This window comes from Vitis riparia, chromosome 18 (genome assembly GCF_004353265.1).
Source record: "Vitis riparia cultivar Riparia Gloire de Montpellier isolate 1030 chromosome 18, EGFV_Vit.rip_1.0, whole genome shotgun sequence".
NCBI classification, from domain to species: Eukaryota; Viridiplantae; Streptophyta; class Magnoliopsida; order Vitales; family Vitaceae; genus Vitis; species Vitis riparia.
In genome coordinates, this window is record NC_048448.1 from 33076422 (window position 1) to 33103452 (window position 27031).

A 27031-nucleotide genomic window follows, 5' to 3' on the forward strand; every position below is an offset into this window, starting at 1 on the left:
TTAAAAATAATAATAATAATTTTGGATGTTTAATAATAGCTTAACATTCACTCCCCTACCAATAAAATGTCTTTAATTAATCTATCTACTACTTGGTCATTTTATCTCATAGCATTAATATTTGTTGAAAACTTTGTTAGTTATTATTAGCTAAAAATTAAATTAAATTAGAAAATTGAAAACAAGTAAAACTTTCTAAAGTTGCTTTTTCCTTATTTATAACCTTTCTTCTCCTTCCTAATTTCTTTCTTTTAATTTTGGTTTTTATAATTTCTAAATAAACATTTTTTGTAATTTTATTTATTTTGGTCTTCATATTTTCCAAATAAATATTTTCAAGTTACCCATAAGTTCATATATATATATAATGAGCGATTTTCAAATGAGGTAGGTTTGAATATATTTAGAACATACACTTTTGTAAAAGTCAGCAATTATATTAGGTATTTTAAAAGTCAACAACCATACTAGGGATTCTAACGGTCTGTTTGGAAGTAATTTTAAGAAAAGAAAAAAGATTTCTTAATATTTAAATGATTAGTGGTATTCAAATGATGTAGGTTTGAATATTTGTAGGACATACACTTTTGTAAAAATCATTGACTTTATTAGGACTTTTAAGAACCCATTTGGAAGTAATTTTTAAAGAGTTAGAAGATTTTTTAATGTTTAAAAGTAAATTAGGTGTTTGACAAAGTTTTAAAATTATATTTAAAAATCTAAAAAATCACTTTCAAGTATAAGAATGGTAGGTTTTAGTGAGATAGAAGATGAGACAAGGGTAAGTGAGTGGATTAAGTTTAGAGTAGGGGGAGCAAGTAGCAATGATCCCTTATTGGGGATGGAGCACCGAAGAGCACTTGAAAGAGACCTTGGAGATGTGCTTAGGAATCCTAGATAAAGAGCCATCTTAATCATCCTTTTTTTTTTCTTTTACAAATGAACCTTTGGTCTTTTTTATATAAATGCCTAGGATGAATCTTGTACTCTTATCAACCAATTTTTATACCAATATCATTATGTTTGCAGTGCAACATGACATTAGATGGTCATGGTCTTGTAGTGGCAATATGTCCCCCTCCTCCCAAATCAATTAAAATATGATTGGTGTAGGCATGATTGTATCCTAGTTCAACAAGCCTCTAATTTCAACCATCAAACCAAAATCTTAAATGGTGGGAAGGTCAACTCACCACTAAGATGCACAAGTCCATATAGGACTTCCCAAGCCCTACTCCTGACTCGAGTAGGTGCAATAGATTAGGGTACCATGCTCTAAATGGGACATCCACGTGAGAGTGTGGAGACTAATAGTAGAGGTCATGGGTTGATATAAACTCGGACAAGACATCTCTCACCTTTTATGAAATGAGAGGGTGTATGTCAACACCGCTCATATGAACGGTTAACAATCTTTTGAGTAAGATAAAGTCAACTTTGCATGAGATATCTGGTTGATATCACTTCGTAGAGCTTTAGGTTAACAATCTTGTAAGACCATCTCTATGAACTTAAAGGGGGTAAACCCTTTACTCTCAATTCTCACTTAAAAAGTATCTTCCTAAGTTGAAAGTGATTGTGCACTCCCAACTCCCACAACATTTGCCAAAGGCAAACATCCACTAAAATAAGAGTTGTCACTTGTGTTAAATGTGTCTTCCAACCTAACACAAGGCATGTCAGTATGCACATGCAATGACACGACACTTGTAAACATGTGAATAGAGAGTCATTTGATACATGACACATTATCGGTGATCTAACATGTGATGAGAACATATAGGTCCACATGGAGTGTGTGCATTAGAACATCAACAAAGTGGTTTCTAAATAATCGCTTAGTAGGTGACCGATAAAAAAATATTATATTATATAATATACTACCAAAAATACTATTAAAGCACCTTTATTTTTTATATTTAAATATCATATAATAAGACATTTCTAATTAAAATACTACTAATAAAAGCATTATAGAATAAAATTGCTTTAACTAGTATTACTTTGACATGGGATCTAGGAGATGGTAAATTTTATGAGAAACCTCACCTCATATCATAAGAATTTCCTTTCTATAAAATTTTCAGATTGGTAGGTGACCTGACAGCAGCATTGCTATCATGTAGAGAGATTATACAAACCATTATTTAAGAACTGTAGACAAGCTTAAGGCACACACCAAGTTGGGGCTTCATCAACAGAAAAATTTGGCACACGACACAAAAATTTAAAATTTAATTTATTCTTTATTTTTTATTTTTTATTTTTTAAAAAAGACATTCAAACATTGGCTGCATATCATTTTATAATGTCATCATACTGTTTCTTGAATGTTGATAGTTTTATAAGCTTTGTTTTTGTGGATTAGATAGATAATATTTAAATATTTATTATTTTGTAAATTTTCAAACAATAGGACAATTATTTTGAAGGAGTTAAAGATCCTATGGAAAACTATTTTTTGTTAAGATATTTTCGAAAAACATGTTTTCGTTGTTTTTAATTGTTTTTTAAAAGTTATTTTAATAAATAATTATACAGATATGATTAAAAATAAAATATTATATATAAAAATTATTTTTGAAATATATTTAAAAATATTAAAAATAGATTAAAACCATTTAAAGTTCTTTAAAAGGCTTTTATTTTATGAAACATTCTATAACAATTCTCAAAATCTGTTTTTAGTTACTCAATAAGGCTAAATCTCTAGGAGAATTAATGGTACACATTGATTTTCAAATTTCCAGGTGTAATTTTTTAATCTTGCTTTAAAAAAAAAATTCTTTTCAGATGATCCAAAAATATTACTTCTTTTTTTTTTTTTACAATTATTTTGAACATCACTCTATTCCTACCACACATATAAAAGCTTTACTTTTTCCAAAAACTCAACAAAAAAATGCATGGCCTGGGAAAGGTCAAGAATTAATAAAAAAAAATGGGACCTATTCTAGACGTAGGACTGTACTTGAATGGCTTTCTGCTTATGCCTATTTCAGGAGTAGTGGGCTATAGAGGATTCCCCACCAGTTTCAGCCTCTTAGTCCTTGTAGGTAGGTAGACATCCTTGGCCATTAGCTAAGTACACTTGAACAAAAACATCATGTGATTCTCTTTCTCATGCACCACTGCTCACTCTGCCACTCTCACTGCTAGCTACTTAAACCTTTCCACCTCTTCTGCTCATCTACAGCCAGTCAAAATTATTCACCAGGGTGAAATGAATATCAAATTGACACAACTTTCTTGGGTGAGTTTTCACTTTTCTACAAGAAGACACTGTATCAAGAGGGTACAGCTCTAAAAGACAACAACAAAAATCCCAGATAGGATACAGTCTGCAAAATCTGTTGGCTCTGATTTTGATCATCTACATTGTCCTTTAAAAATCCCTAGGAGTTTTCTCTACCACTAACTTTAGGAGGAAAGGAATGGTTACCAGTAAGCTTGTGGTGTTATCCTAACACTAGGTAAAAAATTCCTCCACTCTTCCATCACAAGTGTGATGAAGTACAATTTCTAAAATCCATCCCCAAATTTACATCTGCTTCCCAACATAATAATTCATTATGCATGATGAAAGCTAGAAAGCCACTTTGCAAGCTATGGGAGTAGATTCTAGGAGAAGAAAAGAAGAAAATACAGCCTGCAGCAACTACAAATTGAGTGAGAGAATGAGCCAAAGGGTGTGACAAGAGAACAACAAGGATGGCATAACAACGTCCAGGTCCTTATTGAAGATGACAAGACATGGATTATTGCATGAACCATGAGCGGTTTTGTTTGGCATGGAACACACATGTGAACCCGTTTGTTCTGTTTTACTTGCCCCCAAACAGAAGCCAAAGGAGAGATAGAAGGGTGTAGGGACAGAATCTTCCTGGGTCTCTCTCATTTTATATTGACATCAGAATCATAGGCACGGGCTGAGACATGTTTTCCCAACTCGTCGATCAATAATTCACTCTCCCTCTTCCATTCTCATCCATTTATTAGCCCTTCACCCTCCTTTTCTTTCCCCACAACACATTGCTTTCATTTTATCTATATGATAATGAAATCTTCACATATTCTTTTGTTCTGTGTCCTTGCAACTGCTTCCTATGTCTTCTACCAACATTTTTCTATTGCTTCTTTGAATTTTCTTCCAGGAAGGAGACGCGTGAGAGAATTGAGCATGTCATTCTCCAACCCAAAGCATGAATACCAGAAGATCCAGGTAGCTCATTCTCTAACCCTCCCCACATCCCAATTATCACTTCTTCAAATCACTACCCTCTAGGCCTTTTTTGGCCATTTTTTTTACTTACAAACCATTGTTTGCAAAGAAAAGCGGGGATGGGGGGGGAAGGAAAGACAAAAGCTTTTGAATCTCACATTTTATGTTGTTTCAGTTTCCTCCCAAAAGGAAGAATGAGAAAACCTAACTCAACCCAGCGATATAACTGTATGAGCCTCTACTCTAAAGGTTTTTTTTGCCTGAGATGTAAAAAGTGAGAGGTTTAAGATTCAAAGTTTCAAGTGCTTCTCTTTTCCTACCTTTCCTCAGCAACAGAACTGAGCTTGACCTATTATTGAACTCATAATTTGAGAACTCCTGAGTCTTGTTGTCTGATAAATGCAGGATGTTGATGAAGAAATGAAGAGATCTACAATGCAAGAAGATTCCATTGCTGTACAACACAGAAGCAGCAGTGAGAATTCAGAAGAGAATGTTTACCACATCGATTATCATGGAGTCAAAACTCATCCAACTCCAACTCCCAAACACCCCCAACCTTAGAACCTTACAAGCTTTCCCTACGGAAGCATTTATTCATGCATGTCCTGTATTCCTAATCAATAGATACAACAATGTACTAGTATATATAATAATATTTCGGATGGAAATATTTTGCTTCAAATTGTTCTGCATATGCGTTTGATATCTTTTTTATTGGTTTCATGAGACATATGGTCTCACATAATGGTGTGGATGAAGAGAAACCTACAAATGAAGCTTTAAAAACATTTAGGTCCCCACTTTTATTTGAGGGAAGGGAATACCTTAGAGAACTGAACCTTTGCTTCAGCACTTGCTGCCCTTTCGGAGTTGCAGCCTTGGGTGACTCATGGCAGGTCTCATCACGCTGAATACAACTGGTTGTATCCTGCCCACAAAGACTGCCTACCTGAAAAGACAGAAAAATGAAGAATGATATAAAATAAAGAGGTAATCCAAGACAACGATCTTCACATCTATTGTCCTTTACTGTGAAAGCATCCCATTCATATATTGCTTTCTGGTCTTCTTGTACTTCTCAAGCACCATCCCATAGCTGTCTATTACATCCTCAAATACCACCTCACAACAGAATTTTGACTTAATGTGCATGAAAGCAACTTTTGCCTTGTCTTTGTGTTGATTAAACATAGAGCACAAATTTTCAAATCCTACTGAAGGAATGTCCCCACATTGTTCTTCAATCATTTCTCCCTCCCAATTGAGAAGCTGGAGCCATCTCATCAGTTGAAAGGGCTTTTTCTGAATGACAGCTTTTACCAACCTGAGAGCTTCCAAGAACCCTGAATCACAATAAATCTTATCAATTAAATTGCTAAAAATGGTTTTCTGGTTCAAATCAAGCCAGCATTTGGAATCTGATGGGAAGGTAATTGCGGCCTTGCAGCAACCAAGCCAGACATAACACTCAGAATTTCAGACAAAGGATCAACATAAGAGTAGGGGATTGGTGTCAAGTTCTGGTTCCAACAATGGAGTGAAACATGAGCAAATCCCTCCCACCCATGTTTCAAAATATAACATTCCTATATGAGAAATTAAGAACGCTAAAATGGTAAAGGTTTTCAAATTCATCAGTGTTTTAAATTTCAACAAACAGAGAAGTCTAGACATTTCATTTGATTTCAGATTTCAACTGACTTCTTTCACTTACACTCTGGTATTTCACTAAAATTGCAAAATACTGTCAGATTATAAGCCTGAATTAGCTTTATTGTGTTTCCGCTCGGGATGCCGGGGGTTGAGCTTAAAGGGGGCAATACCCCTGGGGAATTTTTTTTTCTTTTATGTAATGAATGACGAGTTTTCCCATATCTATTTAACTCTTTTATGTTTTAGTGTTTTGTTTTTTAGAGAGAGTGGCCGTAATTGAGAGGTGTTTTTTTATTTTTTAGAGCTTCACCATTATAACACTTCTTGTTCTTTTGATGAGTGAATTCTTGAGCGTTCATTCCGTGGACGTTGTGCATATGTGTGTGCACGGTTTGGTTAACAAATACTGCAATATCATGTTCTAAACTCGACCAGGCTTGAAATTGACACCAAAATCAGAATGTATGGCCCTCTTTTTAAACATAAATGCATCTACTATTAGGAGATTAACAAACTTTATCATTACTCATAAATAACTTCACCTTTATATCCAAATATAGTATCCCACAATTTATGTAGTTTCGACCAATCTACCTATCATGAACCATTATGTGCTCACATTTTTTGTATAATGATTAAAATGTGTGTTGTTATTTGTATGAAAGATTTGGTGACATGTCCAGAACTCATCCTTTTTCCAGAGACATTGGGTCCAGAACCTTCTGGTCATGTTTGACAGAGACACCAGAACATATCATATAATTTAGAAATGAACATGGGTCAGGTTCACATGCATTGTTCACTTTTAGTACAAAATTACCCTAATCAACTTAGAAAATTCTGCAAGCTATATGCAAGTTCATTTGAATAATTCAAGAAAAAACCTCAAAAATGAAAGTCACACACATCCAAACAAACACAGATTTATGATCCTAATGACAAATTGTCAGAGGTTGAAAAATATGACAAGCTATATGGCAAGTTCATTTGAATAATTCAAGAAAAAACCTCAAAAATGAAAGTCACACACATCCAAACAAACACAGATTTATGATCCTAATGGCAAATTGTCAGAGGTTGAAAAATATGACATCTTCTTCAAGGATACCAAATATAACAAATTTTCACAGCCATAATTTTGACCATAGCATACAATATCTGACATATACACATGATGTACTTTTATCCCAACACTAACACTAGAATAGGGGTAGGGAGAGACTGTTTAGGTAATATAAAGGTTTAGCATTATAACATGTCAAGACATCTTGATGGTATAGGTGGCTTATATTGTTATGCATTTATGTTGCAATTTATGGGCCCCTCTCACATGTTACAAAGATACATATCCCATAGACTGAATTATCTTTCATATATATTTGATAGGTGAAATAAAAGAGTATATGTAAAAAGGAAGCGTCAAAATAACATCCAAAGTTTATAGGAAGCATACATTAGTCGCCCAAAAAAGCACAACTAAAAAAAAAGGACTACAAAAAACAATACTCATCCTCATTTAGAGCCCAACCAATTAATAGAATCGATTCAAGACAAAAGATCCTCATCTATAAATACTCTTAGTCCATGACCACAATTTTCAAACAAAAGAGTGTTTCAGCCTTTGGTTCAAAAGCATCTCATTATAAAAAACAATTCTATTCTTTTCCTTTCAAACCATCTAAAAAATACATAAGGGGGTAGCTTCCAAGTCCTTTTGTGTTTTTTGCCTAGGAAAGAACGATGCCAACTAAGAAGAGTTTAACCGAAGAGGAAAGAACCCAAAACACACCAAAGAGAGTAAAAAGCAATTCTTATAGAAACCTTATCTTAACACAGTGAACAAGGATGTAGTCAATGGATTTTTCTTTGTTTTGGCAAAAGAAATATATATTTGCTAAAGGCTACCCTCTCCTTTAAACCTAATCTAAAGTTAAGGTTTTTCCCCTCATTGCCTCCCAAGCAAAGACTCTCAGCTTAGGTGGCACAAAGGAACTCCAAATGAAGCTCATCGGAAAAAGGACTAAATCACTCGACTCTAAATCATAGTGCAAGATTTTTAACAAAAAACCTTCCACTCTTTGACTTTGTTCAAAGCACCATTTCTTCCAAATCCCTATATACCCTCTTCTCTTAAAGTCTCAAAAGTAGCCACCCCCACACGTTCGACCTCCCAATAATTACAAGCCTTAGAGAAGTAAGGAGCCCAACCACCCTCTTAAATTGATGAATTTCAAATATCTATCACCCACATCTCATTTGAAACGGTTTGGACAAATAAAGAATGGAAGATAACATACAACAAATCACTCCTCCACCACTTGTCCTTTCCATTGTCTTTCTTTAAAAACATAAAAATTAATGTGTTTTTTAAGAATATTTTAATTATTTTTTATTATTTTTTTTAGAGTTACTTTTAAAAATAACAGAGAAATAATACAAATAATGGAAAATAGAATATTACATATAAATTTTTATTTTTTTAAAATAAAAAAAATAAATTAAAAATATTCAAGTTGCCAAATTTAAAAACATATTTTTAAAAATTGTTAACCAAATCTTTTATTTTCTTTAAGCTTCGCGAGAGATACTAAAGAAAAAGATAAATCCTTCTTATCAAAGTCAGAATTTCCACCACTAGGATCTAAAAGGTTCTTTAGTGAAATCTCCTCTAATCCTGGTGACCCCGAAATTCGACTAAAATTTGAATCTCAAATTCAAGAGAAAATTTGTCTTTGTCAGGCTCGTTTTCAGTGAAATCTTTTTTCTATGCCTTGTCAAAAGTTTCAAATCCTTTAATGTTCCTTCCGGCCAAGTTTTTATGGAGCTCAAAAGTCCCTTCAAAGGTTAAGGCCCTCGCTTGGTTAGTAGCACATGGGAAGGTAAACACTAATGACAAGTTGCAATTGAGAAGACCCTATAAAGCCCTCTGTCCTCAATGGTGCATTCTTTGCAAAGGAAATGGAGAGTCGATTGATCACCTTTTTCTTCATTGTCCCGTTACCATTGGACTTTGGCACAGGTTGTTCAATCTAGTAGGTATGATTTGGGTCCCTCCAAGGAGCCTTGAGGACATGTTGGTTATTTCTTTTAAAGGCTTGGGGAACTCATTAAGAGGCAAGACACTTTGGCAAATTGCTTGCCTTACTTTGATTTGGATGGTGTGGCAAGAAAGAAACAATAGGATCTTTGAGGATAAAGGGAGAACGAAAGAGATGGTTTGGGATTTGATCCGGTTTTATTCTTCTCTATGGGCTTCTTGTACTGAAGCTTTTAGAGGAGTTCCTCTAAGCATTCTACAACTCAATTGGATTGGGGTTTGCGTTTCAAGAGTTTGAAGATTGTTGGGGTTTCTTTTGTTTTTAGAGTTCTATTGTTGGGTGTTTTTCCTTGGTATTTGTGTAGGAAGGACCTCTCATCCTTCCCTTGGTTTTTTTCTCTTTTTATTGTCTCTTTTTTCTCTTCTGTATTTGTTCTTTTATTAATATAATCTTCTTTGTTTCTGATAAAAAAAAAAAATTCAAGAGAAAATTTTTCAAAAACTTTCTAGCATAGTTTGCAAAAGGATAAAAAACTGGAACTTTATCTTGGCGGTGTTGCAGAAAATGGGTTTTGGGTGGAAGTGGGTCTGCATTTCAATAACGAGGTTTTCAATCTTGGTTAATGAATCACCTTCTATTTCTTTCAAAGCTTAAGGAGATTAAGGCAAGGGAATCCTCTATCCCTTTATTTGTTTGTGTTAGTGATCAAGATCCTCAATATTCTTTTTAAAAAGGTAGGGACATTTCATTTCAGGCTTTAAGGTAAGAGGCAAAAGAGGAGAGGGAGTGAAGATTTCTCACCTCCTATCTGCAGATGATACCCTGCTCTTTTGTAGGCCTTGCTCAAACCAATTGATTTACTTGAGTTAAGTTCTATTTTGGTTTGAAGCCTCTTCAAGGTTGAAAATTAATTTGGATAAAAGCGAAATGATTCTTGTAGGGGAGGTGCCAATGTTGAGGAGTTTGCCTCTTTGATGGGTTGCAAAGTAAGAAAGCTTCCAACTACTTATTTAGGCTTGCCTTTGGGTGCTCTATTCAAGTCACCATTTGTGTGGGATGTAATTGATGAGACGTTCGATAAAAGGTTTGCCCTTTGAAAAGGACAACATCTATCAAAGGATGGTAGACTCACTTTATTTAAAAGTATTCTTTGTAGCTAGCCTATATATTTTGTAGTTTCTTGTCATTCCTAAAGTGGTGGCTTTAAGATTGGAAAAAAATTTAATAGGACTTCTCAAAAGGGGAGGAACCCTTGAGAAAAGACCTCACCTAGTCAATTGGTGTTCCATTTACAAAAATAATAAATTGGGAGGGCTAGGTGGTATTAACATCTTGTCCTTTCTCAATAAAGCTTTCCTTGGAAAATGCCATTGAAGATTTGTTTTGGAGAGGGGGTTACTTTGGAAATTGGTTATAGTGGGAAAGTTTGGGGGAGAACCTAGAGGATGGTGCTCTTTTGCAGGAAGGGAGGGGCCTTGGTGTTGGCTTGTGGAAGGCGATAAGAGGAGGTTTGGAAGCCTTTAAGGCAAGAACAAGTTGTAGGCAATGGAAGAAAAACGAAATTTTTGTATGATGTTTGGTGTGGAGATGCTCCTTTAAAGGAGTCTTTTCTCTCCCTTTCCTCTTTTGCTTCTAATAAAGAGGTTTGGATGGTGAATGCTTGGGAGGTCATCAGCAGGCAGGTTGTATGGAACCCAGGTTTCACAAGATAGTTTCAAGATGGGGAGCTACATGGCATTAAGGAGTAACTTAGGAGGCTTCAAGTCCTTAAAAAAAATAGCCCCATCTCTCAACAAATATGAATGTTTTATCATCCATTACATTACATTTGTTAGAATTTAAGACTCCATTTGGGACTCTTTCTCTATTATTTTCATTCTTTATTAATTCTCTTTCTCTCTGATTATTCCTAAGCTCTAGTGTGGTTCATTAATTCTATCATGAATAATAAGTAGTAAAACATTGCTAAACTGAGCACTACTAAATGTATGAATGCATTTAGATAGCAAATGGTAGAACCCACACATTTAAACAATGTCAACTGTCATTTGATGGAATGTTGGTAAACTGCACCATCTCTTCTCAATTTTAATTGCCAATTCTCCCAACAAGTAGTCTTTAGAATTTCGATCTCCCTTCATTTCCAAATCATCAGAATAAATTCTAAAATGTAGGATTTAAGACAAACAGAGCCCATTATAGGAGGGAATAAAAATACCTGTCTTTGGATAGAACATCTGCTCCAAGTTTGATCAAGATATTTGCCACAAGGTGCAAACCTTCTGCTGCTGCAAAATGTAGAGGTGTTTGTAGGTCATAGTTCCTTGAGTTTGGGTTAACTCCATTCTCCAACAAACGCTTTAATAAATCAATGTTGCTATCCATTACAGCCTTACAAAGGTACCATCCAGCATCTTCCAAATTCAAGGTTGAGCCATGCTTGATGAGAAGCAAAGCAATGCTATCATGCCCAGCCTTGACAGCCTCAAAAAGAGGTGAATTTTCAAAAATTATCTGCAACGCATGGGAACTGAACAAATGAGCAGCAAGCAACCAGAGCTTTCACTTTGAAGGGATTATCTAGTCGATCACCTATGCAGTTAGTGTTGGCTCCATGTTGAATGAGAAACCTCACAATTTCTTCATTACGTTTTGCTGCAGCCAAGTTATGTAAGAAACAATAAATTTGAGCAAAATATGCATTTTCTTGACAGTAGAAGAACCTAAAGGAGGTGCACAATATGTGTTGCTGCAGTTAAGCCTCTTGGACAGGAGAACACAAAGTGTCATGCCCAACAGAAATATTTAACCAAATTATGTCTGAATTTCTTCCATGATTATTCACTATCTTTTTTCTTTTTCTTCTCTCACAAAGAACCATCTCTAATTAAATAGTTAGTCCCTTGTTATGACAAGTGAACAAATTGACAAACTTAAAGATCTTCAAGAATAAATAAGACACTATAAGTTAAGAGTCCAAGAATTAAGACATTACACCAACAGAGATGTAACAAACCTCCAAGATCTAATTAATAAGATCTTAAGTAATAAGAATCAAGATATTCCAGTCCTCAAAGGTTAATGAAGAATTATAAGACTCATACATCAATGCTATAAACAGGGTCATATTTCAAAAATGGAATGTTTCTCTAACAATTGTGATTAACAATGAATTTATCATTAAAACTATTGCCTTCCTAGATTCAGGAGCAGCTTTTCATAATTACCCAAAATTGTGGCCAAGGTAAACCTGATTTCAATAATTTCTTATTGAGCCAAGCCACTCAGACATGAGAAGAACCCACATCAAAAGGCTAACACATGCATAAAAAGCTCAGTTCACTAAATTCTCCCCCTTTACAGTCACTCTCTCAACAAGATTATTTGATCATTACCACAATAAAAGGGATATTTTGGCCAACCTCTAATATTATCAAATATAGTTTTAACATACTGTGAACCACAAAACTAATGAACTGCCCTGATTTTGGTTATGCATGTTCATGGATGTATATAACACATTATCTAATTTGTTGACCAGAAGAAATCCATGGTTAGCTGACTCTATATAAATAAATTATTCAGAGGGCAGAAAATTACCAGTGAGAGCAGCTGATGAGCTCTTTAGCATTAGTGGATCCAACAGATCTAATTCAGCTGCCAGATTGAAGCAGTCCCCACACTTCATCTATGCCATAAACACGAGCTTAACCTAGTCCTGGGACTTCTTGGGTTCCCTCTGCTGCTTGTTTGACCTCCAACCTAGATCCACATAACACATTCTATTTAGATCTATTTTAAGATAACATTCAAAAATGCATAATGGTTAGGACCAAATTTGACCTTAAATTTAATTCAAACACTGATTTTTGTTGTTTGTTACTGAAAAAAACCACAAATAATTGAAACATTAGAACAAAACTCAATGAGCCAAGGCCTTGAGCAACAAGTTGTTTTAAATATGCTCTGTTTGTGTGCTCACTAGGCCATCAATATGGGAGATTCAACTGAAGTTCAACTTTTCTAGGTTTTGAGTGAAGCAAGGATATGTACACATAGGCCAAATGCGATCCCGCATTTTCACATGCATTCCCACTCGATGTGTGAAAAAATAATTTTTTAAATAATGGAGTCGCCACTTATTCCATAGCAAGGATATTTTTTAATTTTTTAAGACAGGTTTGTGAAAACCAATTATGAAAATATCGGCATTTCGATTTTACGGATATATCGACAGATATTTTGGAAAAAAAATTCGAAAGACCTACAGTTGATTAAAACTTATGAAAATATTGAGAAAAACTTTAAAAATGATATAATAAACAATAATAAACACTTTAAAGTTGTTTTATAAAAATATATATATATATGTATATGATATAATTAATCATATTTAATAATAATATCGTATGCATCGATAAAAAATATGAACTTTATAAATATATATTTATTATTTAATTACATTAAATATTGTTTGAAAATAATATTATGATATTTGATTATAATATATTTAATTTTAAAATTATAATCCATTTAATTTAAATTGTTTTAAATAAAATAAAATAAATGATGATATATGTATATTTTTTTTTAATATTTATATTTAATTAATATATAATATAAAAAACTTTTAAGAAAAATTATAACGATAGTTTTTATATTTTTAGTAATTAATTAAATGAAATCTAAAGATAAAATAATTAGAATTAATTTGTTAATTAAAATATTCTTTTAATATTTTGTTTTATGATAGTTATACTATAAATTTATCTGGTGCTCATATTTTAACAAATGACAAGTTATACTAGTGGTCGACCAGGGCTGTTTGGTTTTGGTTTGGGCTCAAGTTCGAGCCCTAGCACCTGCACAACAATTTGATATTTTGGAGGGTTTGACCGTTTGACCGCACATTGACCAAGCCACTGCGCGCTAATTGAACCAAAATATCGGCAAAAACATCGATAAATCAGTAAAAATCCAATATTTCAACGATTTTTCAACGAAAATCGTCAATTTTTTCCGATTATTACTTCCCATTTTTTGTATCACTCCTCGCCGAAACATGAAATTTCCTCGATCTTTTCTGAAATTTTCAACCATGGTGAAAACCAAGTTGGGCCCGAGGATCAAGTTACTTATTGGGAAAGTACGGCGAACAACCGTAGCACCCCTCTAAGCCCTAAAAGCTAAGTCTCTACTAAGTAAGTTGAAGTAATTATGGCAATTAATGGGTAAATCCATGGATACCAAGGATCAAAGTATATGTTAAAACATGCACTCTCAATAAGTAATAATCACAAAAAGTGAAGAACGTACCTTTATAGTTTGTTAAGCGCTTCCATAAAACAAGAAGATTAGTTCACAAGCAACAATGTCATAACATATACTAAAATCCTCATCACTAAAAGATTGATTTATATCTTCTAATTGGGTTATTATTTTTGCCTCAAACAAAATCCTAAAATCAAATTCAACAAGTTTACAGCACCATGGAATAATTAGAAAAATTTTAAAGAGTTTCTAAATAGTCAAATTCAAATTTACAAGTTCAAAGGTATAATGAACTATCAACAATGTTAGTTATTAACCATATTTTGGAAAACTCTGTATGTAGGGATCCATCAAATCCTGTTTTAATTTCCACGAATTCATCCATATAAACTCCATTGATTGGAGTTATGAATTTTAATTTGTGTTTATTCAAAACCATAACTCATTGTTAAAACTTTTGAAAGTTGCATACCGAATAAAATAGGTAGCATTGTCTTTTAAAAAGTAAACTTTTCATTACCTAATTGATCTAAGATTAATTTAAATATAGAACTTTGCGAACTCATTTTGTTTTAGGAGAATCGAAAACATTTTTCTAAATCATTAAAACACATGGGAATCGAGAACCACTAGAAAGCACCTAAAGACAAGTGTGTGTGTGTGTCTATGTGTGTCTGTGTCTTTGTGTGCTAGAATTAGGCGATCCGATGTATGAATTATAACTTATTGTACAAACTAAACCTGCAGCCATTTAAGTGGTTTATTGTGTCTTATTTTGATTTCAAATCCCAATATCAAAAGACTCCTAAATAAAGGTTTAAATAAAACCAATATAAGATCAACAATTTAAATGTTATATGTATATCAAATCATAGAGAAAAAGTGTTCTAAACATAAGCTAATTGTAATCTAACACATGGAACAAATTTACAGCTGTATAGATGATTAATTATGCCTGAATTAAACGCTAAAATAAATGCCTAAAGAGCCCTAAGTGAGTATCCAATTAAATCATACAATTTCCTATTTAAGTAACATGCATGTATGTGAATTATGAAATGTGGATTCCCAAGAATTAACTAAACAAAAATACATAAAATCAAATCCTCATAAATCAAAATAAAAATGATGATTTCAAAGCCAATTATCATAGGATTATCAAACGGCTTTTTAGGTAAAAACTTAGGTTAAATCAAATCAAAATTCCATTCTAAACCATGAAACAACAAAGATCATTCACACATTGACCTAAACAATGGATTCTAGCAACACTCATGTGTGGCCCGGTGTGGACCCGCATTTTTCACGTGCGCCTCCACTCGATCGGCGAGACTCGCTTTTTATTATTGAAAAATAATTTTTGGAAAAGTTGGAGTCGCCAATTTGTGGACCCGCATTTTTCACGTGCGTCCCCACTCGATCGGCGAGACTCGCTTTTTTATTTGTGAAAAATTAGTTTTAGAAAAGTTGGAGTCGCCACTTATTTTATTTTTATTTTAAAGGGAAAATAAAACAAGAAAGAAAAACCCTAAAATGTGACTCCATAATTTTTGGATAAAAGGCATGTCTTTGAAAAACCCGAGTCTAGGTCCGGGGATCAGGTTACTTATTGGGAAGGTACCTCTAGGAGGTAGCACCCCTCTAAGCCCTAAAAAGGTCTCTACTGACTAAATTGAGGGAAACGTGGCAATTAATCGGTTAATTATGGATACCTAAGTAGGCTAGGTGATTTTAGATATTGTATGCCTAATAAGAAAACCAACCACAAGAGAGAGTCGAAGTGCGTACCTGAACGGCTTCTCAAGTGCTATCATGAAACATAGGAGATTAGTTTGGAAATATGACACATTACATGTATTTTATCAAAGATGATCAAACAAGCATCAACACAATCAAATATGGCATCAAACATGGTCATGGTTCATGATAACATACATATTCATAGAATCTCAAAGTTGGGGGGTGGGAAGTGTGTACCTGATTAGCGAGCATCCACACGTCTATGGGAAGCGAGAATATCTCAACAATAAATATAAAATGAATTCAAGTATTTCATCAAGAAGAATAAAAAATCAACATATCAAGCAAACAGTATTGAAGTGAGTATCATGAATGTCGGGCCCCCACCAAAGCCCTAATTAATTTCGCATGAGTTGATTCCATAAATTCCATTGTTTGGAATCATGAAGTTTGTTCATGCTTGTTGAAAATCAAGAAAATCATGAAAATAGTTAAAAATCAGATAAAACAGTGACAGTGCATGCCCGAAGGAAAATGGCAGCAAATAGCACGTTAAAATTGGGATTTTATACCTAGAAGCTTCTAAGGAACCTTAGAGAAAGCCAAATTCATTTTTGATAGAAAAAGGTTTTGAAATCCGGCTTTAAGACGTATAAGATCACAAAAAAAGAAGAAGAAACAATAGGAGGAGTATGATGTGAGGCAAAGTGACCACGTTGGAGCGAGGTCGGAGGTTATGACCAAGTTTGCACTGTTGGTGATTGCAGGCACTGCTGTCATTTTCTCTGGATTTTTCCTTCTGCTCTCTCGTATGCATTTAAGTACCTTACATCACTGCATTCCCGGACCTTTTCCAATTCCTTGAAATCCCCCTACATTCAGATGCAGCATTAATATCGTGAGAGCAAGTGTCAGCATCTTCTATGACCTCCTTATTAATTTCTTCTGATATTTCATATACAGAGCTGAGACATCCACTTTCTTTTCACCACTCTGTTTCTGTAGCATCTCTACTTCCATTGCTCTTGTGATGGGAAATCTTTCAGAGTCTTTGCTGAAACCTTCTACCACCTGTAGGTTTACAGTTTTAGTTTGTACTTCAGAATCTGTCATTCTAGGATTTTCAGCGAGTATTGTCTCAGAATGCTGTTCCTATTTACCGATTCAACTTCAATGGATACGACTGGAAACTCCCCGATGTCTCTTTCTTTCTTTATGATCAGTTCTTTGTTGTTTTCATACTCTTCTGCAGGTTTCTCAACTCCCTCAGGAACCCCTACTGGCTGCTTCGTGATTCTGTCACTTTCTATTGGAGAATTTGAGGTTTCATTGCAGACGCGTTTCTTTGATGCTCTAACCGTGATACTTCATCTAGAGTAATGCATTCTTCTTTTGGTGGTTCGTTTGGATTGATTTGCTGCATATTCTCATTGAGCAGCACCAATCCAGAAATTTCAAATACCCTAAGCTCTTTCTGTTGCAAGCATGTTTCTTCTCGGAAAACCCGTCAGAATTGCTTTTCTTTCAATCCCTTAATGTCTTCACCGATTTCTTCATTTTCCATATATGTTTCATTAAGCACCAGGACCTTGCTTTTCTTGAGTAGCACTCAGCCAAGACAAACTTGCTGCCTCTGACCCATGCTCCAATTCTCTCCATTCTCAGTAACTGCAGAATCTAGCTTTCCTTATTTCTTCCTGACTTTATCCTAGAGCTGGCACTTATCCGGAGTCTCCCAAATCTGTTCATCTGAGTACTCTTCAAACGGGTCAAGATTGTTCCATACAGTCCCCTCAAACAGCTTTTCCTGATCCTTATCAAACGGAAGGTCTTCAGAAACCTTAATTTCATATTCTCGATATTTATTGAGACTGTTTCTGAAACAGATTCACTTTCATCTCAAACTTTCTTCTGTATGTTATTGAGCTGATGTAGGTCACATTTCATCTAAGTTTGAAAATACAACTCCAAATCAAATCCCTGATTATCTGTGACTTCTAACATTGATTTTAAATCAATTTTACTCCTCATTCTTCTCTTCTATAAGCTTAGTTAAAGGCACTTTGCATTTGATAGTCTCTATAATTGGAATGAGGAATTCCTGACTTCTAGTTATCTCCTTAGAAGGCTTGAAATTGGCATGTCCATCAACTGTTGGATTCCAAATGTATCAATTCACATCCTACAGCCACTGGAAGCTACAGAAATATCAGCATTTCTAGGCGGGTCTTCCCTGAAGATGCCATGCGAAACGTATATTCTTTCAACCTCAGCTTCTGTCAAATGATTTCTCAATAACAAAATCTCAGATTCTAAGGCTTCTACCCTTTCCGGGTAGGTGGATAAGTACTTGATCTTTTGTTCATATTCTGCAAGAGCATTATCATGAAATGCAATCTCAGATTTCAAGTGTCCCACCTTGGTATTCATCTCTTCAACAGCTTGTTTCAAACTATCCCGATGTTGCACCAAGGACTTCCCTTTTCTAACTGCAACATTTAACTTTCCTTTCAAAGAAGCTGACTTCTGCTCCTCCTGATCAAGTGGAACTTGCGTCTCCTCCCTTTTCTGATCCAATGCTTCAACTTCACACTGATGTGTTCATATAGCATTTCTTATGCCATGAATAAATTCCCCAAACCACTTTCGGGACGAACACCATGAATAGATCAGATTGGCATCCACAACCAGGTTTCTAAAATCGGAGCTCATAAAAAATGAAGCTGCATCAAATCAGCACCGAATTTTCTTCTCCCTTTTGAGACTCTTGGAATATGAAAAAGAAAACTTGTGAAGAATAAGGTGGAATATTCCAGCAATGCAGTGCATGGTAGGACCCATTTGAGGGGGAACCCCGCATTCATCATTCTCATCTCCAGTAGCATTAGATGTTTGCTGAATTAACGTTGACATCATCAAATTACTAGTTTATGTCTTATATACACCAGTCACCTTATCTTCAATTTCAAACTCATTCATTGACTGTAGATTTTACCTTCCTTGCAAGGCTTAGAGCTCATTGGTTGCAAATCAACAATATGAAATGAGACCTGAAAGCTGGCAGTCACAAGAACCTAGTTTTCCCTTTCTCAAAACAGTCTCATTCCATTTAAAACTGCGCTTCTCATTTTCCGAAGACCATATCCGCGTGCCCAAATGTTTAGAATACATAATTCTGGTCAGAATGTCTCTACTGACAGCTGCAAAATCTGAACCAAGCCATTTCGAAAACCAGGTATCTCTTGGTCACCGATTAAACCATGTCTCTTTCTACCTTGAATCAAGACCTTCCTCTTATACGGAGCAGGGGGTTCTCATTATAAGACCACATTAGCTATCTTCAGCAGGGCCATTACCGAAGTTGAGGAATCACATTCTGATTTACCGTTTGAAGAAGTGCCTGAGCCTGAATCGCTTGATGAAGAGCTTGAACCACTATTGGAGGTACTGGAAATACTACATCCGTTTACTCTTGAAATTGAGACTGATATAACCGCCTTGCATGGTGCAAAGATGTGCAGATTTGAAAAACATGGCAGTGGGGTCATTGAAAGAATCTGAATGACTCTCTTGGATTTTGGTACGCAGGGCCCATCATCAGTTTCCTTAGGTAAAGTGGGATTCTTATTAATTGTAATGCAATTTTCTGGTAGCTATAAAGGAGGTCAAAATTGATTGAACCATCCTATGTCCCTTACTAGCAGATTTTCCATAACAAAATTATGGGAATCCTTGGTATTACCAGTGACTTCAAAACCTCCACGCTCTTCTTGACAAATGACTTCTGATTCGATCGATTCTTTTCAGGTTCATTCGTTTTCTGGGATGGATTATCTCTTTCCGATTTATCTTCCTTTGCTGACATCTCTAGATCCTTCACATGAAAGGCTCAAAGTTGGACGATCAGATGGACTTGGAGACATCAAGTACTGCAAAAAGGATGCTTGTTCAGGAAATTCAACGATCCAAGAAGAAGAGAATTCTCCCTTCTATTTCAGATCATTAAGAACGATGCTTCTCTCCATTGCTGTTCCAAACAGGTGCCATAGTTCAAAGAATACAACTCCTAAACTGTACATGTCAGCCTTTTCATCAATCTTTAACCACCGGACAGTATTCCAACGGTATACACGAATATGTTGATTCAAGCTTATTCTTATGCACATTTATATCTGCCGAGTTTGCACCCTTGTTATAAATTGATACATCTTGCAGAAACAACTGGCTGCTGTCATCTGTATCTGAGCATGGAACAATAGCATGTGATTGACCAACTGGAACAATTTCAAATAGGAACTCTTGAGAAGGAACTCGCTTCTGTCTAAACCATTCCCCTGTTGTTTATTATATGAAACATCATTAGCCGAATCCTGACCAGCACTGTGTCCAAGGATTCTGCTCTCAATGCCATCTAAAAACTGGTATGATTTGATTATCTGTAGAGCTTTCTTGTCTTCATCATCATTTGAAACTGCTGTTCGAATCATGATCTTACACCTAATTGCTGAATATGTAAAGAAAAGTAGCAATACTCTTTGAAACTGCAACCAACATGAAAACTGAGGGGGCAGAAAGGGTTTATGGGGATGAGCCTTTAAGTGAAGCCTCTGAATTTGAAAACTTGCATCTGCTCATTTATTCTTCTCTCTGTTTCAGAATTTTGTTTATCATTCTCCTTAGTGAGGTGTTCTTTTTGTGCCATAACTCCATCAACATCAGGTTCATTTTGAGTAATGTTCTTGTCAATCTGGCCAAATGTTGCAGGTCCTAATGCCTAGGCAGTTCCTTTCTCAAACTCGGAAAAAATATCCATATTCATCTGCATCCTCTGATTTTCCCTCTAACATTAGTTTCTTAATCACCTTCTCACACAGCTTCAGATCAGGAATCAGATTCCGATTGAACATTCGACAAGCCACATTATATGACATCAAAGGAATCCCTTTGCTCAAATAACTTTCAATAAGCATGTGGCAAGTATTGGCATCGATTTTTGAAGCTGTCCTGAGAACTTTGCCCAAGAGTTTATAGGCCTGCTCGAGGTTTCCAAAACTACAAAGCTTTTGAATAACTTGATTATATGCTGTCTTGCATTCTTGCCTTGAAAGCATCTTCTCTAATAACTTCAACAAATCTTCCACCCTACCTATCCGACAATACTGGTGGATAACTGTCCGATATGTGACAGGAGTAGGAATCAAACCCACCCGAAGCATCTTCATTGCAAGTTTAGTTGCTTCTTCTATTCTACCTTTCTTTCCCAGTGCATCAATTATGGTTGTATATGTAACTGCATCTGGGTGTTTGTTACTTAGATACATATCATCAAGCAATGAGAGAGCAGCTTCCAAGTCATCCTTTTGACAAAGCCCATGAATTACAGTAGTAAAGTTTACCACATTGACAGCACATCCATTGTTCAGACATTGCTCCATGAACTTTTTGGCCTCATCCACCTTTTCCTCTTGGCAGAGAGACTGAATCAGTAAATTAATTTCAACTGGTATTGGAAAGAAACCCTTCTTAATCATCTCCCTGACCAAATCACAGGCCTCAGACAATTTCCCTTCCCTGCAAAACCCATGCATCAAAACGCTGTATGTGATAGCATTTAGAATCCACCACTCCTCCTCACTCATATTCATCATCTCTCTTGCCTCCAATGAGTTCCCATTCTTACAAAGCCCGTTTAACAAAGCTGTGTATGATACAGTATTTGGCTTGCAACCATGCTTGTACATTTGCTGAAGCATCTTTTTAGCTTGATCCACCTTCCTTTCCTGACACAACCCATTGATAACAGAAGTGTAAGTGACTACATCAGGAATGCAACCATTATTACTAACCTCTCTTCTGCTTCCCTTAAAAATTCAAGAGCCTCATCCCCATGGCCATGCTTGGAGAGCATATGGACAAGAGTGTCATATGTAACCTGGTCTGGTAACAAATTACTAACCTTCAACATCTTCTCCATCAACAGTCTCACTTCTTTAATCCTTTTTTCCTTACAAAGAAAACCCATCACAGTATAGCAACTAATTTTGTCAGGAGAGCAACCTTTAAAAGGAATTTCAGCAATCGGTTCCGTTGCATCCTCAAGTCAATGCAAATCACAATACCCCTTAATCAAGCAGTTATAGGTGATAACATTAGGTGCAATCTCAACAATTTGTATTCGTTCCAGGAACCTCACTGCCTTGTTCAGCCTATTTCCCATTACCAAAACATGAATTGCAGTATCACATATTGACAAATCAGGTTCAATTCTTGCTTTCTGCATCATAGTTAAAACCCACGTTGCATTCCTCAACTTGCCTGCCCGACTATATGACACCATCACAATACCAAATGCTTCAGGCCGACGCTCAATTCTCCTCTAAGCCATAAGTCGAAGGACCCGCTTTGCCCCCTGACACAATTTTGTCTTGCTTAGAATCTCAAGCATTGCATAGTACACAATGGGATCATGCCGGTACCGCCATTGCCGGTCAGCCCAGTAGGAGAATCTCAAAGCAACCCGCTCATCAGTGCAATTGCAAAACTGCACAAACTTGCCTGGGCTTCAGGCTCCTTAGCAAATGCCTCAATTCCCCCTCAAGCTTCAGGTTCCAGGCTGATCGGAGTTCAATTAACCTACATATTCCTCTTACCAAAGAATGTCTAGATTCATCTTCGCCTCCCTCGAATCTTCTAATACCTTCTGTTTGTCTGTAACCTCCAGTAAATGAATTCAAAACCATTAAATCGTCATCATTATGGTCATTACCACCTTCTTCTATATTACTCGATTCTTCATTATCATCCAAATCATCAAGTCTGCTTCCGAAGTGGCCTAAATCCCTAGACTCCCCAAAACCCATTTGCTTAAATCTGTCACTCCCTTCTCCGATGGCATCAAAATCGTCTCTCTCGCCATATAAACTAGGGTTTGAATGAGAACTAGGATTAGGGTTTTCTGGATGATAATGACGAGAAAAATGTGTTAAGTACATAACTGGGAAATTGGAAAGAACTTCTGGGTTTACAAGCAGGTCCAACCTCAACGCCAATTACACATGCACGAAATTCAAATAAATCCCTAAGTTTATGAGGGTTAGCAAGGGTTTCTCTGATTCTGGAGCGAAATTTGAAATTAAAGAGCATTTCAACGACCGGAATTTTTTTATACAAGTCACGGAGCTTACGTTAATACACATGAATCGATGGTAGAAGACTCCACTATCAAACTTCAAGCCTTTAATCCTCTTCCAACCGGGGTATTTGGAACTTACTTGTTCCAGAAATTGCATCAATTTCCTTCTTTCTGTTCTTTATAATAATTGCTAAACCTGTATTGGATCCTTTGATCCCTTGAAACCACCTCTGAATATTCCAACACAGAGCATCAAAAATCTCCGGAGATTCTGAAGCTACATTCCTCAAACACGCAAACCCCGTTTCCTCAAAAATCACATCTCCCTTATTTGCATTAATTCCACTGCCACCATTGACATCTACATCCGGCTTCAACCGCCTCAGCCCCAAATCCGCAATACGATGGTTTGCAGAAAGGCTCAGATGAGGCTAGGGTTTCAAATTTCAATCTTCAGCTTTTCATGCGTCAGACACAATTCTAGCAGCCAATTGGCATGACGAATCTGGGTGTCCTGATAGATGGGTTGAATTTTCTCCAAGGAATTGAAGCTATTCAACTACTCTGTTCTTTATAGTAGGAAGTGACAAGATGCAGTGAGCCCCTTTGCCTCTGCTTTATCAGTCAAACTGCTTTCTTTGAGACCACTATTCTTGCGGACAGAAACGCTTGGGAGATGCGCTTGCAGATAACTCCGGGAATTGAGATTCTCGGAATCAGTTATCAAATATTCGAGTGGGACTACTACACGATTCATCCCGTGTATCAACACTTAAATCATTCCTCAACGTACTCCCAAATACAAAAGCAAGAGTTCGAACACCGTGCGGGAAAAGAATATAGATAAAAAAAATAAAAATAAAAAATTGAAGTAAAACTTGGAGAAGGAAGTGGCAGAAGGTGTTGATCAATAAACATGGATAGCCTCCACTTCAGATATTAATCCATGGGCTAAAAAAAAACAGAGGGAAAAAAAACGCAGAATATGATTTAAATGAAGAACAGAATATGATTAATTCTGGCATGGGGTTATATGCTTCCGAAGACATTAATGACATCCAAAACTAAAACAGGGCAAACAATCAAGCATCCGATCTCAACAAAACAAATTGTGGCCCTTTTCGTCCACACAAAATCAACAAAACCATTAAGTATTCACGTGGAAAAATCAAATATAGGTCAGAATTCCAAAAGTAATGAGAAGCATACCTGGACAGCCTTGGTTGCAATTGTTCTTTTCCGTTTCCTCTGTTCTTCTCCACGAAAAATTTTCAGAAAAAAAAAAAAAAAAAATCCCTCCCTCCTTAGAATTTCTCTTCTCTCCTATATATCTCACCCCCCAAAGGCCTAAATCTGTTCCTAAAAAGGAAAATTCTCCTATTTCCTTTCTTCTCTTCTTCCTTTTTCCTTTTTCTTTTTTTTTTAAATCTTCCAATTCAAATTCCCCTCCAAAACCTTCAAAGGAGAGTCCCACCTTCCTTAAACTCCAATGGTAATTTTCCTTGCAAAAAACATGAAATTTTTGAAGTTAAAATAATTGAATGAATAGATAAGTAAGTAAATAAATTAGGAAACGGTAAAAAAATAAATAAATAAATAAATGAATAAATAAACAAATAAATACAAAAATGGGCCCCACAAGCTATGCAACCACACAAGTCATACAAGTCACGCTAAAAATGTCCGAATAGGCCAAGTGTGCCTAAATGGGCCTAAGGTGAAGACTAGGTGGGCCTAACTAAATGAGCCAAGGGTATCTAAAAAAACTATCCTAAAAAAAACACAAGAAAAGCCTAAGTCTAAGTTAGGGCTGCCAAGGGTCACAATAAGGGATCAAATAATCCCTCAACCAAAATCTCCGAGGTGACTCAGAAAAAGGTAAGTGGTATGAGTAGCCATGGGCCACCAAGGAACTATTGTAGAACACCGAAAACGAATTTAAAGACATATGCTAAAGGGACAAAATTGAGGGTCTACAAATATGCCCCTCTTCGGTATAGATCACGAGTGTAGAGAATGTGAGTAGAAACACGAATAATGAGCGGAATGAAGTGAACTATACCGAAGAATTAAAGAAGGACCAGAGATTTTGTCCTAGCACATGAAGAGGTAAGGTCAAAAGATGGGGTCGCAACGAGATGGAAATAAGTGAAAAGGGTGACTCAAAGTCACGAATGAGATGAATGAATATGGGTCCAGGACAAAATGAACGAGTCTAGGTTTAAAATGGGATAAACGACTCTGGGTCATAGGCTTAGGGCTCTAATTGGAAAGAATGACTCGAGGTCAAAATGGAAAATGACTCTGGGTCGAGAGCTTCGGGCTCTAAGTAGGAAAGAATGACTCTGGGTCAAAATGGAAAATGACTCTGGGTCTAGAACTCTGGGCTCTAAATAGGAAAGAATGACTCTGGGTCAAAATGGAAAATGACTCTGGGTCGAGAACTCTGGGCTCTAAAAAAGAAAGAATGACTCTGGGTCAACATGGAAAATGACTCTGGGTCTAGAACTCTGGGCTCTAAATAGGAAAGAATGACTCTGGGTCAAAATGGAAAATGACTCTGGGTCGAGAGCTCCGGGCTCTAAATAGATAGCCGATCAGGATATTTTCCGACTCAAGGTGTCGGGTCGAGGCCACTCACAAGTGGCTAGAATGATGAAAACGAAACATCTCAGGGATGTGAGTGGTGCAAATGACTCTGGGCCGTGAGCTCAGGGCTCGGGGTGCTATGAATGACTCTGGGTCGAGATGGAAAATGACTCTGGATCGATGAATAGCTCAGGGCTATGAGCTCCGGGCTCTATGACTGATCGGCTAGAAGGAGAATGCGATACGCAAACTCCAGGTCAAACCACTCATGGGCGACCAAATGATGAAAGCTCAACTAAGAGCTGGGAAGACTCCGGGTCTATAGGAAATGATAGCTCAGGGCTAGCGAGCTCAGGGCCTAAGGGAAAAAGGATAGCTCAGGGCTATAAGACTCAGGGTCTAGAAGGAATGGATAACTTAGGGCTACGAGGCTCAGGGCCTAGAAGGGAATAATAGAGAAGACCAACTCGAAAGTGGACATGAAATAAATTGACTCAAAGCCATATACTCAAAATGTCAAGGGTCGGACTACTGAGACCAAGAAGGAAATATGCCCCAGTATCCAAGGTGCTCACACTACTGAAACAACCAGGAAACCAGTCATCTGCTAGAATCAATGGGTCAAGAACCAATACATCATGACAGACCTCTGAAAAGTCAAAACTGAAAAAGGCCTCTGTGTCTGAAAAACTGCTCTGTCGACGAATCTCAAAAGGTAAATCTCAAAGCGTGTATATCGTGGCTCATCTAAAAGCAAATCTCAAAGTGCACAAAATGGTGCTCATCTGGATAACCCAATCGACAAGATAATAATGATGATCGAAAACAAATCCATCTCATGAACATCTAGCTAAAGGATCTACCCATGCTCCTCAGGTGAAATCTGATGTGATCCATCTCTGTCTCAACAAATCCATATAGGGGGGCCCTGATACAGTCGATCGTCGGAAGCCCTGGGCTAGTACTCAATCTAAAACCAAACTGGCCACTGTCTCAATCTCAAGGATACTCAAAGAACATGGGGGAAATATGCCCCAGTATAAGATCTGATGTCAAAGTCGTAAGGCGAACAACAAACAATGATCATCCATCCTCGTACCACTGCCCAAACAAATCTCGCAAAGGAAAGGGGAATACGCCCCAGTATGGATATCGGATGTCGAAGTCGTGAGGCAAACAAACTAACAATGATCATCCATCCTCGTACCGTATACAATAACAGATAAGAATCTCGGAGGAAGGGGGAATATGCCCCAGTGTGAATATCTGACGCACAATCAAAAGGATGAATCCAACATCATCAATCAACTGTCCTCAACTCAACAATAATCCGATAAGAAGTCAGAATGATGTATCGACCAATGCCTCAAGGGAGACACTCTA

The 27031-nt window shown here is 36.4% G+C and overlaps 2 long non-coding RNA genes and 1 pseudogene across 3 annotated transcripts; 1 reads left to right on the forward strand and 2 right to left on the reverse strand.

The window, feature by feature from the left end:
* Positions 1–3603: 3603 nt before the first annotated feature.
* Positions 3604–4907, forward strand: LOC117907420. Its single transcript, XR_004649995.1, has 2 exons — positions 3604–4222; positions 4628–4907. It is a non-coding gene; the product is annotated as an uncharacterized LOC117907420 (long non-coding RNA).
* A 314-nt stretch (positions 4908–5221) lies between these two features.
* Positions 5222–13146, reverse strand: LOC117907419. 2 transcript variants are annotated; one of them, XR_004649994.1, is made up of 5 exons: positions 12760–13146; positions 12517–12678; positions 11509–11571; positions 11135–11430; positions 5222–5568 (listed from the first exon to the last, which is right to left on the reverse strand). It is a non-coding gene; the product is annotated as an uncharacterized LOC117907419 (long non-coding RNA). The 2 variants fall into 2 exon arrangements; XR_004649993.1 differs by lacking the exon at positions 12760–13146 and having other exon boundaries at positions 12517–12750.
* A 5997-nt stretch (positions 13147–19143) lies between these two features.
* LOC117907418 lies at positions 19144–23592 on the reverse strand (annotated as a pseudogene).
* Between the last annotated feature and the right edge of the window lie 3439 nt (positions 23593–27031).